This window comes from Esox lucius, chromosome 4 (assembly GCF_011004845.1).
Source record: "Esox lucius isolate fEsoLuc1 chromosome 4, fEsoLuc1.pri, whole genome shotgun sequence".
NCBI lineage: Eukaryota > Metazoa > Chordata > Actinopteri > Esociformes > Esocidae > Esox > Esox lucius.
Window position 1 is genome coordinate 19,646,523 of NC_047572.1, and position 14,886 is coordinate 19,661,408.

The 14,886-nt window shown below is 40.0% G+C and overlaps 1 long non-coding RNA gene across 1 annotated transcript; it reads right to left on the reverse strand.

Annotated features, from left to right (window-relative positions):
- Positions 1 to 7,432: 7,432 nt before the first annotated feature.
- Positions 7,433 to 9,442, reverse strand: LOC109615706. Its single transcript, XR_002196679.1, has 3 exons — positions 9,030 to 9,442; positions 8,546 to 8,593; positions 7,433 to 8,411 (listed from the first exon to the last, which is right to left on the reverse strand). It is a non-coding gene; the product is annotated as an uncharacterized LOC109615706 (long non-coding RNA).
- Between the last annotated feature and the right edge of the window lie 5,444 nt (positions 9,443 to 14,886).

Here is a 14,886-nt window from a genome sequence, read left to right on the forward strand (position 1 = left end):
AGGCACAACTAGTAGTTGATGGGATTCTGTAATAGGCAGCCAGAGTAAGATAATTGCTTGTAGAGAATTGAACTTGAATTGGACTTGAAGAATGATGAGAACACATTTACTTTCTAAAGCTGTGTAACACTAGTAAACTATTTAATATCTGTGTAAAGACATTTTCAGTGTCAAAAACATACAATCTTTATCTACACTTAGAAAGGAAGGTGTAAATATGTATGTATGACAGACTATAAATCCAATATATATGCAGATGTCATTTTAGCTGAGGGTATATTAGCATGCCCATGTCACACTCACCAATGCTAAAGTATGGGGGCTGAAGCAGCAGTATAGGATAACATGTCATAAAGCCTTTAATCCAGATTAAATGTTCATTAGGAGTATGATACTGGACTTTGGATCCTGTAGCTGACAGAGAAGACCTCTGGCTAAATCCTCTTTAATATTAATATTCGGCATACAACTAAGGAAGAAAACTGTTTGAATCTCTTTGAGATATGTGCTTCTATGGACTATGCCACCAAAGGGACAAAGCTATTTGCTACAGTACGTTACTCTATGCCTCCACAAAGCTTTCAAACCAGCACAGTTCACAAACACAAAAAAACACACAGTCATGTTTTTAAAATGTTTCAAGAAATGGACAAGGAATTTTGTGGCGGTCATTTTCAGGAAATATTGCCTTTCCGTTTTTTGGGAGAGAAAAACTGCATATTGCCAAATAGGTTAGGGAGTTAAGTAGGGAGTAAAGTGACAATTAAGTACAGAATGTACTGAACCACCACTAGAGTATTCTTTTGTAGTTTATTTGACCATTTAAAATATGAATAATGTTACACCAAGTACACATACAACAGGAAATAAACACAAAGTCCAAAGACCTTTTTCTATTGTGGTCCTCATTTAAAGGCAACGGCATCAAGGCAATCAAGGCAAATATATATATACATACACTCACGCTGTCTGTATATATACATATACATACACTCAACTTGTGCTGTCTCCTCTAAAATGTGTGTGTGTTTTCCATCCCCGTCCACCTGTCTTCTTGTTGTTTTTATATACACACCCAATCCCATGGCCAAAGCCATTCTAACTGTGTTAGAATGCCTAATCATGTTTTCTCAACCCACAGAGCCCATGTGGAGTACCTGCTTTCTGGCAGTGTTTGTAACTGTCGATCTGCTGTCAATAAGGCGAAGTTCATCTTGGACTATGCTGCACTTCAGGTTCTAACAGAGACATGGATTAACCAAGAAAATACTGCAACTCTATGGTAGCTCTCTTCATCAGTCCAAGAATATCTGGTCGACATGGTAGATGCACAGGTTTACTAATTTCTTCAAAATGGAGATTCTTTGCTTCCCTCTTGATCTCCTATTTCCTCTTTTGAATTCCATGGTGTCAATATAAGCTGTTCATTCAATCTTAACATCATTGTTATCAACCACTTCTTACAAAACAGACAATGCACTTAATCGAACATTCACTAGATGCTGTCTGTTGACCACTAACCAACTCCAGTCATCTGACCATTACTTTGTCTAATTTTCTCCTTTCTCTCTCCTCTACCCCTACACGGTTAGCCCCCACCAATATCTCACACAAACACAACACTTATTCTTTCTCTGCAAATGCTCTCTGTTCCTCCATCCTGTCATCTCTCCCAACTCTTAAGTCCTTCTCTGTTCTGTCTCCTGAGTCTGGATTCAGCTTGGTCCTCTCCTCCTGCTGTGGATAAATGACTCAATGTGAGCTCACAGAATTTGGCTTCAATGTGGAGGAAACATAAAACTTCAGAATAAAAAAAACTTTCCAATAACTCCTTGCTACCTTCTCTTCCTACCTATCTACTGCTAAAGCCACCTTCTATCAACCTCCTCTAACACCAGTAAACTGTTTTCCTCTTCCTCAATCCTTCACTCTCCAACTCCTCCCCCACCATCTTCACTCTCTGCTGATGACTTTGTGAACTGGCTTTGTCTCAGTGGACTTCAAGATAGCCATAGTTACTTCCCTTTCATAGAAGCCAACACATCTGATGTCAAAAACTACAGGCTGCTATCATTTTTGTATTTCCTTTCTAAGTCACTCGAAACATGCTTTCTCCAACCAACTCTCTTGGAACCACTCTCACAACAAAATTCTCACACTGATCTACTTTCAACTGATGTGCCCCAAGGCTTGGTTTTAGGCCCTCTTCTGATTTCTCTATACAGCAAGACCCTTGGCCAGTTCATATCCTCTTTGGTACGACGGGTGTGTTATGGGAAGTGTCAGCCCTTTTAAGACGTTATAAAGGGGTAAGGACAGGCATTTTATTTAAAACAAAGATAAGGCAGATGCTCAATTAGCTTGTTTGGGGAAGGGCAGCTTGGCTTCTGTCCAGGCAGAAAGGAATGAGTTGAACTGTAAGTTGTAGCCTATGGAATCTAGCAGTAGCACCTAAAACCTGGTGTGACTAATGCAAACGTCCTAGAATCAGATGACATTCAATCAGGCTTGTGTGATTTTGGACTGATTATTCAAAGAAAAAACACTATACAGAGTACAAATCTTCTGTTACCGATTTCATGTCTTAGAACAAATGACCACATTTAAGTAAAACATAGTAAAGTGATGGCATATAACGGCTGATCCGCAAGAACAAACGCAACAAGAATCAGGTTATGCATGGCATAATGGCTATGATGGGTTAAACAGGTAAGGTAACCCTATCTCAAGCTAGAGAGACACAATGCAACTTTGTCTCACATGTTTGGGCTATACCAATACAGTTCCAACAGAACATTTTCTTGGCGGCAGTCATGTTTTGTTAAACAGAGGATCGGAGGTTTGCAACCAGTGTGGAACCAGGCAAACTGTTAAGGTAAGAGTTAAGGTTTGGCTAGCTGCGGAACACTGTAGCTAATATTCCACTTTTGTACTGCAGGGGTAAGTTTAAAAAGACTGATCCTCAGACGACACTGTACTCAACACTGTAGACGCCTTCCACAGTAACCTGTCTCAAAACTTGCCATTGCTAATAATTTGGACTGTTCACTGACAGATCTCCTGGTCCCACACCGAGCGCAAACCCACAATCATCTGCTTAGCAACACCTGTTACCGCCCACTTATGCAATTCTTCTAAGGTTTGAGGTACAGCATATTGCACACCCCCCTCAGCTGCTTGATGGCCGATGGGACGAGGGGCATCGGGTACCTGTACTTGATAGTGATGTTGTTCACCCCTCAGTAGTCGATACAGGGCCGAAGCCCCCTGTCCTTCTTCTTGATAAAGAAGAAACTCGCTGAAGCAGGGGAGGTGGAATGGCGGATGTGTCCCTGCTCCAGTGTTTCCCTGATGTAAGTCTCCATGGCGTCATTTCTGGCCACCGGGATAAAGCCGGCTTCGGCGGGGCACGGCTTCTGTTGATGCAGTTCCAGGAACTGTGAGGAGGGAGATACCAGGCTTTCTCGCTGGAAAACACCCCGCTTAAATCTGCATAATCCGGAGGGATGTTGGCTGGGAGGTTGCCTTCTGGGCTGTCCACCAACGTAGCTTCACACGTGATGGTTAAGCAGGTCTTCCGACCCTCCGGGGACTATGCCTGGATCTTCCAGTTGCTCCAGGCAATGTTGGGGTTGTGTTTCTGGACCCAGGATGATGGGGTGTATGGCCAATGTCATCCCCATTAATTCCAGTCTCTCTCGATGGCAGCCCTTGACGGTGAGAGTGAATTACATTGGTAATGGACCCGGACCTCACGGGACGGCCATCTAAAGCCTGGATGGGCATTGAGGGCCTCAAACGGTGCAATGACAGCCTGTGAGCTGATACCAGAGAATGGTCAATGACCGCAGCTCCAGAGTCAATCAGGGCTGTGGATGTATGAAATCCACCAGACAACACCACTGAGCAACAGAAAGCACTTGCTATATTCTGCAAATGCAAGGCACATACTGTGCCAGCCTGCACTCCCTGGCTACTCACCCCCATCCTGCTCTGCGTCTGGGCCAAGGCACACCCCTTCCGGAAGTGCGGTGAGCCTCGTAATTCCCAGTTCTATGGGCTCAGGTTCCTCAGGGCCCCACCCAAGAGGAACAGGGATGGGTGCGGTGTGTCAAACGGTCACTGTCCCGGAGAAGCCCGTTAATAGCATTTACCCGGGCGATGTAAACATCCAGTGGCATGGAATCGCTGATGCACGCAAGCTCCATCTGGACCTCAGTTTGCAGTTGACTGCCAAAAGCAGTCCGTAAAGCCGGCTCATTCCAGCCACTCAATGCCGCCACTGCCCCAAACGACAGAGCGTAGTACAAGGTAATGCTCGTTCCCTGCCTAAGGCGCACGCCCCATCCCATCCCTCTGCGAGATGGTCAAACATGGCTCGGAACTGAGCGATGAAACCAGGAACAGACCTTAATTCCTCAGACCCAGTATCCCATAGTGCCGGAGAGAGACAGAGCACGCAGCGGCACGCGGAGCAACCGTCAAACTTTCAAACCTCCCCATTTGTGTATTCTAATACAATTATACCACACTAAAAATATAACATAATTCATGAAATGACATTTGACTTACCGAAAGGAAAGAAAGAAGAGATCCTTATCGCAATCCTCAGTGTAATCTGTGTCATCCGGCTTTGTAAATAATAAGGTCAAAACCTGTAGGGAAGATTAGATGCTAAGGTCAGTCACACAGCTGAGAGAAAAATAGGAAAAGCCTCTATAATCTATAATAAGAAATGGAGAGCAGGTGATAATGTGAATAGAAATCTATCAGGGATATAGTGAAATGCGAACTTGGGTGTAGTTTGGACTGGTTGCAGACAGAAGATGGATCCTTCTAAAAAATATTAGTAGGGTAACTCCATTGATTAACTCAAATAATTAAATTACAAAAAAAAAATGTATGTAGGTATTGCCTCGATTCATCATGGCAAGCCAGAGGATTTTCCTGTTGGTCCTGTGGGGAAAAAAAACATTTGCAAGCATTTTATGCTAAAAGTGGAAACTTCAGAATTGCTTCCAATTTACAGCATCACATTATTGACAGATAATTTTTTTAATAACCATCTATTCACGCAGGCATGGTGAGGTTTATGTTCACGTTTCCAATATGAATTTGCAGCCTCATCCCGTCACATAGAGAATGGATGTAACGTTAGCTAATGGAATTAACTTGTGAGCAGAGTGAGGGTTCTGTTGACATTAGCCATGTGAGTTTGGCAGCCTTGATAATGCAATATACCGTCAGATAGGACAGGGTATGTGATGTTAGCTCATGGAGCTGACTAGCCAAAGTACTCCCCAGATAGCACACATACGTCTTGCCGACCCAATATTTGGCCAAATATTTGCATGATACATCGGCAAGATGTATGGAGATTCTTTGCTCATTGGTAAGAAGTCGCTCATTGGTAAGAAGGCTCCTCAGCTTGTTTCAATGAATAGCCCTTATTCCCGGTATTTTGTGATAAAATGATGTCTGCTACAATATAGGATTCAGCAGACAGTATTTCCAAAGCAAGTTACAATTGGGATTGAATAAATTAAAATTGGTGGTCCTGGGAGTGAAACCCACTAACATAGCATTGCATGACAATGTTATAAATGTTTTCAAAAACTAAATATCATTAATAAAGCATTTACTTAGAAGTACTTATTTCACCCATTATAAATAACTTAATTTTGCTCATTTTTGACATAATAGATTAAACATTTCACATTGTTATGTATGTCACACAGTTACACAATGTTAATGAACTCTTCATAATGAATGACTTATGGTTATAAATGCTTTATAAAATATATGTAGTGCTTATGAAGGCACTATGAAGCTTTTACAAGGTCAACATAATTCAAAGCGGGATCAGAATTTGTTAGACAAAACACTGATGCTACTAATAAATTTTGATAGGTAACAATTATATAAAATGTTTAAAAGTTGTTTTACCAGACATTGTGCATTTCAAATATTGTGCACATATCAGAAAAAGCAGCAAGGACATTAAACAATCTTTTGAACCTTTGATAATGTTAGACACATTTGTGAACATGGTTCACCCAGACAAAGTTTTGCAGAAGGAAATTAATTAGTATCTCACTGCAGAGAGACACTGCAAATGCAGTGAAAAAGACAACCATCAATAAGGATTTGTTATCTCTTGGCCTGGGCCACACTACCTCTGATCATGACCTTTTCTTTGTGGCCCAACCTCTCTTTATGAAGATAAGCAGTTATCATCTTTCATGCAAACATATTGTAATTATTTCCCCAACCATTTTCATACATTTTATTATTTATTATATGTATGATTTTAAACTAGCTGTCATTCACTATGAACTGGTTGTGGTGGTAGTGTATATTAATTCTGTGAAACATAGAATGTTTGAGTTTTGGTTTAGTTCCGCTAAATATAATTCCCTTATTATGTATATAGGAAACCCCTTGCTTTCCATTTTGACCAATGCATTACACAGCATTTCAGATTTTTAGCAATATCTAACAATAACAATATCAGTAAGTTTAAAAAGAAGACCCATTTCTGACGAACATTTTGCATTTGACAGTTCTTATTTTTTTCTGCATTTCCCTGGAGGTGTTATTTTCTGTTATTCAATTAAATCAAGTAAATATATGTAATCCTTCTCTTTCTGGAAAAAAGACCTGGCCAAAATAACACTGCTCATTGGATTGCAGTGTATAAAGTAATATGGTCCAAATGAAAGCAGAATTGATAGTGAGTTTCTGTAAATGTATTCAGATGCCAAACCATTAATTTATGATTTGTTGTTTGAGAGGTTGACCTAATGCACTTTAAATTTATAAAAAGCCCTAGGCAGATCTAAGAAATGACTTGACTTTCTTCCGCAATTCATTTATTTATGGTGATCTGTGTTTGTACCTATTTGTTTAACAGCGTTTGAGGGAATGAAATGCATTTGGCTTGTTGGGTGATATTGAGAGACATTAATTATTTTTCATGAGAAGAGATTTCTAAAAATGCTATCAATATTTCATCCATCTGTTTTCATTTCAGACCTGTGGTACATGACCAGGTCACAAATTACTTTGATTAAATTAAACTTGCAGAAGGATAAGCAAAGTCAAGATAATCATATTTTATAGACACATTTTATTAGACAAATATATTCTTATCTTACCTTATTTTGTTGTCAGAATCACCCAAATACATAGGATTTAACATTATTATTCTGGCCAGTTTCTGCACTGCCCTGCTTATTCCAGACAATATCATATTTCCTGCTTCAGAGCTAACTTATCAATTTAGCGTTTGTAACTAGGTATGCATAAAATATTTGGACAGTGACATTTATTAATTTCTGGACCTGTATTCCAGCAACTTTGAAATTAAATGACACAATGGCTAAGGGTGCAAACGGCCAGCTTTAATTTCAGGGTATATTCATTAATCAGATTAAACATCTTGAAATGATCACATGTTTTGTACATAGTCCCCCAATTTGAAAGTGCCAAGAATAGTTGGACAGATGAACATAACATTAACATTATAGTAATGTTTAGTACTTGGTCACATATACTTTGCATGCAATGATTGCCTTAAATCTGCAACTCAGACAATGCCAGACACTGTGTATCATCCTTGGTGATGCTCTGCCAAGCTAGTACTGCACCCACCATCAGTCTCTGCTTGTTTTGGGGCCCTTTTGCCTTCAGTCTTGTCTTAGACAATGCTCAGTTGGATTTCAATTCAATGATAAACCTGGCTAGTCAGGAACCTAACACTTTTTGGCCCTACAAAACCCCTGGATACCTAAGGAAGTTTGTTTTGTCCTTGTCAGTGACTTCAGAAATCATTCTGGAAGCTTCTGTTTGCAGTCACATCATCAGTAGAAGTCAGCACATTGCAGTTGGAACCATACATGCCATAATCAGGGCAGACATGTGTGTATGATACAGTGACAGTACTATTTTATGTGTAGTCGTGCACGTTTTGACAGTAAGTACAGCTGCTAGGGGCAGTAGTACAGACATCGTTTTAAAGGTAACGTTTTGCTAGGGAGTCGTGGTCAGGGGTGGCGGCCAGACGTAAATGCCACCGGTTACCAGATTGCCAGGCAACAGTCTTTGGCTTCCGGATGTGATCTGCTGATATGGTGCAGGCGGTTGTAGAGTTGGCAGTTCAGCACACTCCTTTCTCTTTTTTTTTTATGTTCCTGTAATTCGGTGGCTGAGATGCAACACTAGTCAGGGATTAAGCTCTCGCTCCTACTTTTCTTTCCCTTCATGCTCAACGTAAGCCAATCCATGCTGAGTCCTGTTGAGGCTGGAGTGGTTGCAGATGCGCCTCATCAGGTTTTGTCTTGTCTCTGCATCTCTGGACCTGTTGTACTTAACAGGGCATTGATCTGATGCTAGGCGATATCAAAAACATTCTGTGACGGATAAAAACAGCTAATTGAGAACGTGCAGTACTATTTTAGAGTCCAGGCAGACAGACCAGAGGGTAAGAGACACACTTAAGAGAGAGGACGCCAAGGAACAAGAGAAAGACAAGTCAATTACAAACCTGGATAGAAGTAGAACAATCTCGGAGTGCAGACCAAACTGTAAGAGGCTCATGGAGAGAGAGGAGAAGAACAGAGAAGTCAGCACATAATGCAACCTTTATGATTGCAGTATATTAGACACCTGTCGTTTCCACTGTTAACACTGACGAGCTGTCAGTGTTTGGACCCAGTTACCTGAATAAAACTCTGGAAAAGATGTGATTGTCCTACACACTGTCAGCATCACCATTGCCACCACCACCTCCCACATACAGCATAATGTCTAACAATCTCTATGTACCTGGACATAACCAATCCTCAACTTCACAAAGCAAATCAATCCACTGGTCTGATTCTCACACAACCCTTACCCTCTTTCCTTTCATTAATTTGCTCTGTAATGGTAAACCACATCCCCCACATCAACTCAGAGAGGAGATTAGTTGGGCCTTTGCTTAGAGCGGTTGCATAGAGGATCAGTTGGAAGGGCTGATTTTCACATACCTGGACTGGCAGGCCATAGAGAACTTCTATGAGGTAATCATCTATATTTGCTGAGTTTAGTGACAAGCATCATAAATCCACCAATATTTGTTTACTAAATTTGACAGTCAATTGAATTAATAGTGTGACGGTTTGGCTTCCTGTCACTATACCAAGGTGTGGGTCGCAATAAATTATCAGACCAGAGACAAATTCAGGGGATTTGTTATCAGTGTATTTTCTGTATTTGGTCTTATCTTTTCTCTCTTCAGCCCATTACAAACATATTAATGCAGTTCCAGCACCGACCGGGTTAAAGAAAGCAAATGAACATAAATTCCAATAATGATGGATCTTCTAGAGTTTTCCTGTACTCGCAGGACGAATCGTGGAGATCCCAGCACTTCTGTCCTTGGGTTTCCCTCCCTTATCAGCAAGTCACCCAAAATGAAAAACCCTCACAATTGCCAAAAGCCACACCTAAATAGAGGGCACAAGGTGATTAGTGGGTACAGCTGTAAATGGGTGGGTGGTGCTACAGGTACCTGACTTCTGGGGGGGGGTTCAAGAGCAGAATGTTCCCCTGCATTGGTCACTGAACCGTCACAATAGGTATTATTGTCATACAAATACAAAGCCATAACATAGCACTGGTATAAGACAAAGAGTCTCATTGCCCTCCATTCAGTTGCATGTAAGTACAAATACCATTAGTCATTATTGACTTGTACTCAATTAAAATGTTTAGGATAAGTCTAACAAAAGCAGTTGCTGTGTATCACATGGGTTTGCTGCACGTCAAACTGATTCTATATCATAATGCTGTGTATGTCATACAATTTATAGACATACCGCAAAGTATTCTGCAAAGTATTCCAGCAAGAACAATGTGACTTTCCTGTCAAACATGAACATTATGAGATGCAGCAGTGCAAACCAGGGGCCCATCATGCTTTTAATGCATATAAGACTGTCCACAAAGATACCTTATTAGTGCCTTTGTCACCTATGAAGTGCTGTGGGATGAAGAATGTTAATGTTAAGATCAACAGGTTCACTTCACAATAGTTTTGAAATAATTGAAAGATTGTCAACTGATTTTTATTTCCTTTCAATTTTGGACAGCTACATGACGTCCAAAACCCCAATGAGAGGAGTGTTGGGAGACTAAGCAAGTCATTGTGTGTGCTAAAACACATTTTTAGGCAAGCACCATGCCATGGACATGTTGCTTTGCATAAAAACAATGGGAGAGAGTTCATTGCTTTTCCAAGCTTTGATAGGAATCTCTGATCCAAAGTCATGTACACAGACAAGTAGGAATGGATTAAAGGAAAACTCGATAAGATGGAAAATACTGACATGACATGCCTATGTGTCTGTGTGGTACCACATTACTACTCCTAAAGCCTTTGTGTGTAAAGAGCAAAACAGGGAAAGAGGCTGAACATGAGACACATTTAAAAATGCCATAACAATGTTTATGCCATCATTTTAATACAATGCCAATGAATTTTCCATGGGCTTTAATTCATTGGTCTATTATCTTAGATAGGGTCTATACTCCGTATTAACAGTTAATGTAACTACTTGTCAGACGGCAGTAGCAGTATAATCTGTAATATTTTTTGCCTGGTTTAGGTGGCACAGAAAATGACACACAAAAATGCATGCACAGACAAAATTGGCATTAAAGTCAGACGCAAAAATAATTTGTTACTGTCAAAATATAAAGAAACAGCCCAGAAATTGTTTACTCAGGCTTTTGAACCTGTTTTGTCATGCCAATTAAATATATGTTTTAATTACTTAAGGGGATATTTCAACCTAAAATCAATATTAGGGAAAAAATATACCCTTACTGTACCTGGGGTTGTGTCTGAAGGCCCAGGGTGTCACATTTCAAAATATTCTTTACTTCTCTTCCAGCCTGGAGTAAGCATCATCAGCTTCCAAATTCATGAATTGAAACTATGTGACCAAAACCTGCATTGCAGGCAGAAATGAAATTGAAAACTGTCAAAGTAAGGCTGGTACTGTCGTTTACTCAAAGAACCTGTTGATGATGTCTTCCCAGAGAGAATGTGGCTGCCACTGGACTGGCTTACTTGATTGATGATCTAACTGCTGATAGCAGCAGTAGGATGAATGCTGAAGTGTACAGACACATTTTGTCTGCTAAGATATAACCAAATACCTTTAAACTCAATTCACTTTGTAGCTGTACAATGACCCAAAACATGCCGCTAAAGCAACTAAAGAGTTCTTCATGGCCAAAAATTTGAACGACCTTTACTTGTCAGGTCAATCACAGACCTGAATCCAATTAAGCATGCTATTCACTTACTGAAGACAAAACTGCAGGGAAAAATGGACGAGCAGGAACTGAAGATGGCCACAGTACAGGCCTGGCAAATCATCACATAGACATGAGGATAGGTCAGCAATGTCTATGGTTTGCAGATATCAGGCAGTCATTGAATCCAAAGGATTTCCAACCAAGTATTAAATAAGATGTTTTATTTACAATTACGTGAATTGGTCCAATTACCTCTGGTCCCTTTGAATGGGGGCTGGGCATATGTATAAAAAGGGCTATAATTCCTACAAAGTTCATGGTTTACCCAAAAATGTATGCTGACAGTCTAGCCTTTAACCTTTAATCAGTGTTTCTTTTCAAATTCCATGTGTTGGGAGTACAGAGCCAAAACAACAAAATATGTGTAAATGTGTGTATCATATAAAATAAATGGTGAAACTTTATAAATACATTTGATTAATTGATTATGGACTGCACTGTAAACTCAAAAACAGGTATGACTAAATCTGGAGGTTTTTTTGTCTGAACTGAGCTCACACCAACCCATCTTTTTGGCTGGCCTGTATTACATTTTCTATCTTTTCTCGGTAGATTTCTCTCAGTTTATCTCTCATTCATAGTGTAATTTATTTGCAATATATTTATTTTGTACTAAGGGGAAAATTACTCAATAGTGGACTCTGCAAAGAAGTCAGAAATGAGCACAAACACCAATATTATTTTCGGAGACACTTTGACGGGAGATGATCATCACATTAGTCTTTTTTTCCAAGACAATTAGTAATACATTGATTGTGTTAGCCAAATAAGCAGAACATTCTGTAAAAATAGGCTATTGCTAAGCACCGGAATACGACAAGCAGGTTTATCATAGGATATTACTTTCTAAACATTTGCATTTTGTCAGTATATATATTGTGTAATTTCTGTATTTTTTTATAAAATAACTTATGGACCATAGATTGATAATTAATGCAAATAAAACAAAGTAGATGCTAATTTCTATAGACAGAACATAACTTTTGATTACCCTAAAATTATCCTAAACGGTTATTTTATAGAACGCGTTGCTTCTTATAAATACCTTGGGATTTAGTTAAAACACATGTTACTGATTTGACTGAGAGAAGAAGCTAAAATTTAAGTTGCTTTCTTTTATAGTGTCACGACAATGCGGGTACAGGACACAGGAGCAGATGTTCTTCACAAAGCGTGTTAAATCCAAGATATCCAACATAACTGAAACAAGGCAATAGCAAGAGCGACAGCGACAATGACAAATAAGAATTACAGGGGCAGGAGAAACTTAAATAGGGACTTAACATGGGGTTAACAAAACGCAGGTGAAAGCTATACACTAATGAGATTGAACATATAAACAGGAAAACTAGAACTAAAAAACACAGAAAATAGAAACGGATTGACCGGCAAGGCCAGCTGTTACATATAGGAATTTATGTCTGTCATGTCAACATAGAAAATATATTGTGCAGGCAAATTTTATCTAGATAATGGATAATGGTGATATACTATACAGTACATCCATGCCCCAGCTTCTGTACTCAAAACTCTGGATGCAGTCTTGTGGGCTTCATCCCTGGTGCACATTTTTCCACTTTCTGTTATATGCTTCAGTTGGCAGGTAGTCAATGACAATCAAATGGGCCAAAAATTGGTTGATGTTTTTATATGTCATTCAAAAACTTCCAGGATATGTAGCAGAAATGTATTTTGTGATGAACATCAGTTACCAAACATGTTGTCAAGTCTTGATAGTGCTGGAGCAAATGTGGTCCCATTCAGTATTTGGCCAACTGCTGGTGAATACATTGCCTCACACTCTTGGAATGCTTAAGTTTAATGTTTTATTGACATAAAAAATGTCTTATATATGTCTATATATATATATATATATATATATATATATATATATATATATATATATATATATATATATATATATATATATATACAGTGGGGAGAACAAGTATTTGATACACTGCCGATTTTGCAGGTTTTCCTACTTACAATGCATGTAGAGGTCTGTAATTTTTATCATAGGTACACTTCAACTGTGAGAGACGGAATAAAAAAAAAAGCAATAGCAAGAGCGACAGCGACAATGACAAGAATTTGTTTGTCATTGTCATTGTCTAAAATATAAGAAGATTGCCAAGAACCTAAAACTGAGCTACAGCACGGTGGCCGAGACCATACAACGGTTTACTCAGAACTGGCCTTGCCATGGTCCACCAAAGAAGTTGAGTGCACGTGCACAGCGTCATATCCAGTGGTTGTCTTTGGGAAATAGATGTTTGAGTGCTGCCAGCATTGCTGCAGAGGTTGAAGGGGTGGAGGGTCAGCCTGTCAGTGTTTAGACCATACGACGCACACTGCATCAAATTGGTCTGCATGGCTGTCGTCCCAGAAGGAAGCCTCTTCTAAAAATGATGCACAAGAAAGCCTGCAAACAGTTTGCTGAAGACAAGCAGACTAAGGACATGGATTTGCTGGAAACATGTCCTGTGGTCTGATTAGTCCAAGATAAACCTATTGGTTCAGATGATGTCAAGCGTGTGTGGCGGCAACCAGGTGAGGAGTACAAAGACAAGTGTGTCTTGCCTACAGTCAAGCATGGTGGTGGGAGTGTCATGGTCTGGGGCTGCATGAGTGCTGCCGGCACTGGGGAGCTACAGTTCATTGAGGGTACCATGAATGCCAACATGTACTGTGACATAATGAAGCAGAGCATGAGCCCCTCCCTTCGGAGACTGGGTCGCAGAGCAGTATTCCAACATATTAATAACCCCAAACACATCTCCAAGACGACCACTGCCTTGCTAAAGAAGCTGAGGGTAAAGGTGATAGACTGGTCAAGCATGTTTCCAGATCTAAACCCCATTGAGCATCTATGTGGCAACCTCAAACAGAAGGTGGGGGAGCGCAAGGTCTCTAACATCCACCAGCTCTGATGTCGTCATGGAGGAGTGGATGAGGACTCCAGTAGCAACCTGTGCATCTCTGGTGAACTCCATTCCCAAGAGGGTTAAGGGAGTGCTGGAAAATAATTGTGGCCACACAAAATATTGACACTTTGGGCCCAATTTGGACATTTCCACTTAGGTGTGTATTCACTTTTGTTGCCAGCGGTTTAGACATTAATGGCTATGTGTTGAGTTATTTTGAGGGGACAGCAAATGTACACTGTCATACAAGCTGTACACTCACTACTTTACATTGTAGCAAAGGGTAATTTCTTCAGTGTTGTCACATGAAAAGATAAAATAAAATATTTGAAAAGATGTGAGGGGTGAACTCACTTTCGTGAGATATTGTATATATATATATATATATATATATATATATATATATATATACAATATATATAGATATTGTATATATATATATATCTTTGTCACGTCCTGGCTATGCCCCTAGCCATCTCTGCACTAGGCTGGGGGCATAGTCAGGACAGGACAGGAGGTGGCACCTCTAGCCACCTCCAACCCTTTTGGTCTCCCCAATTGGAGGCAGGTGTTGATCGTTGCCTCCAATTGG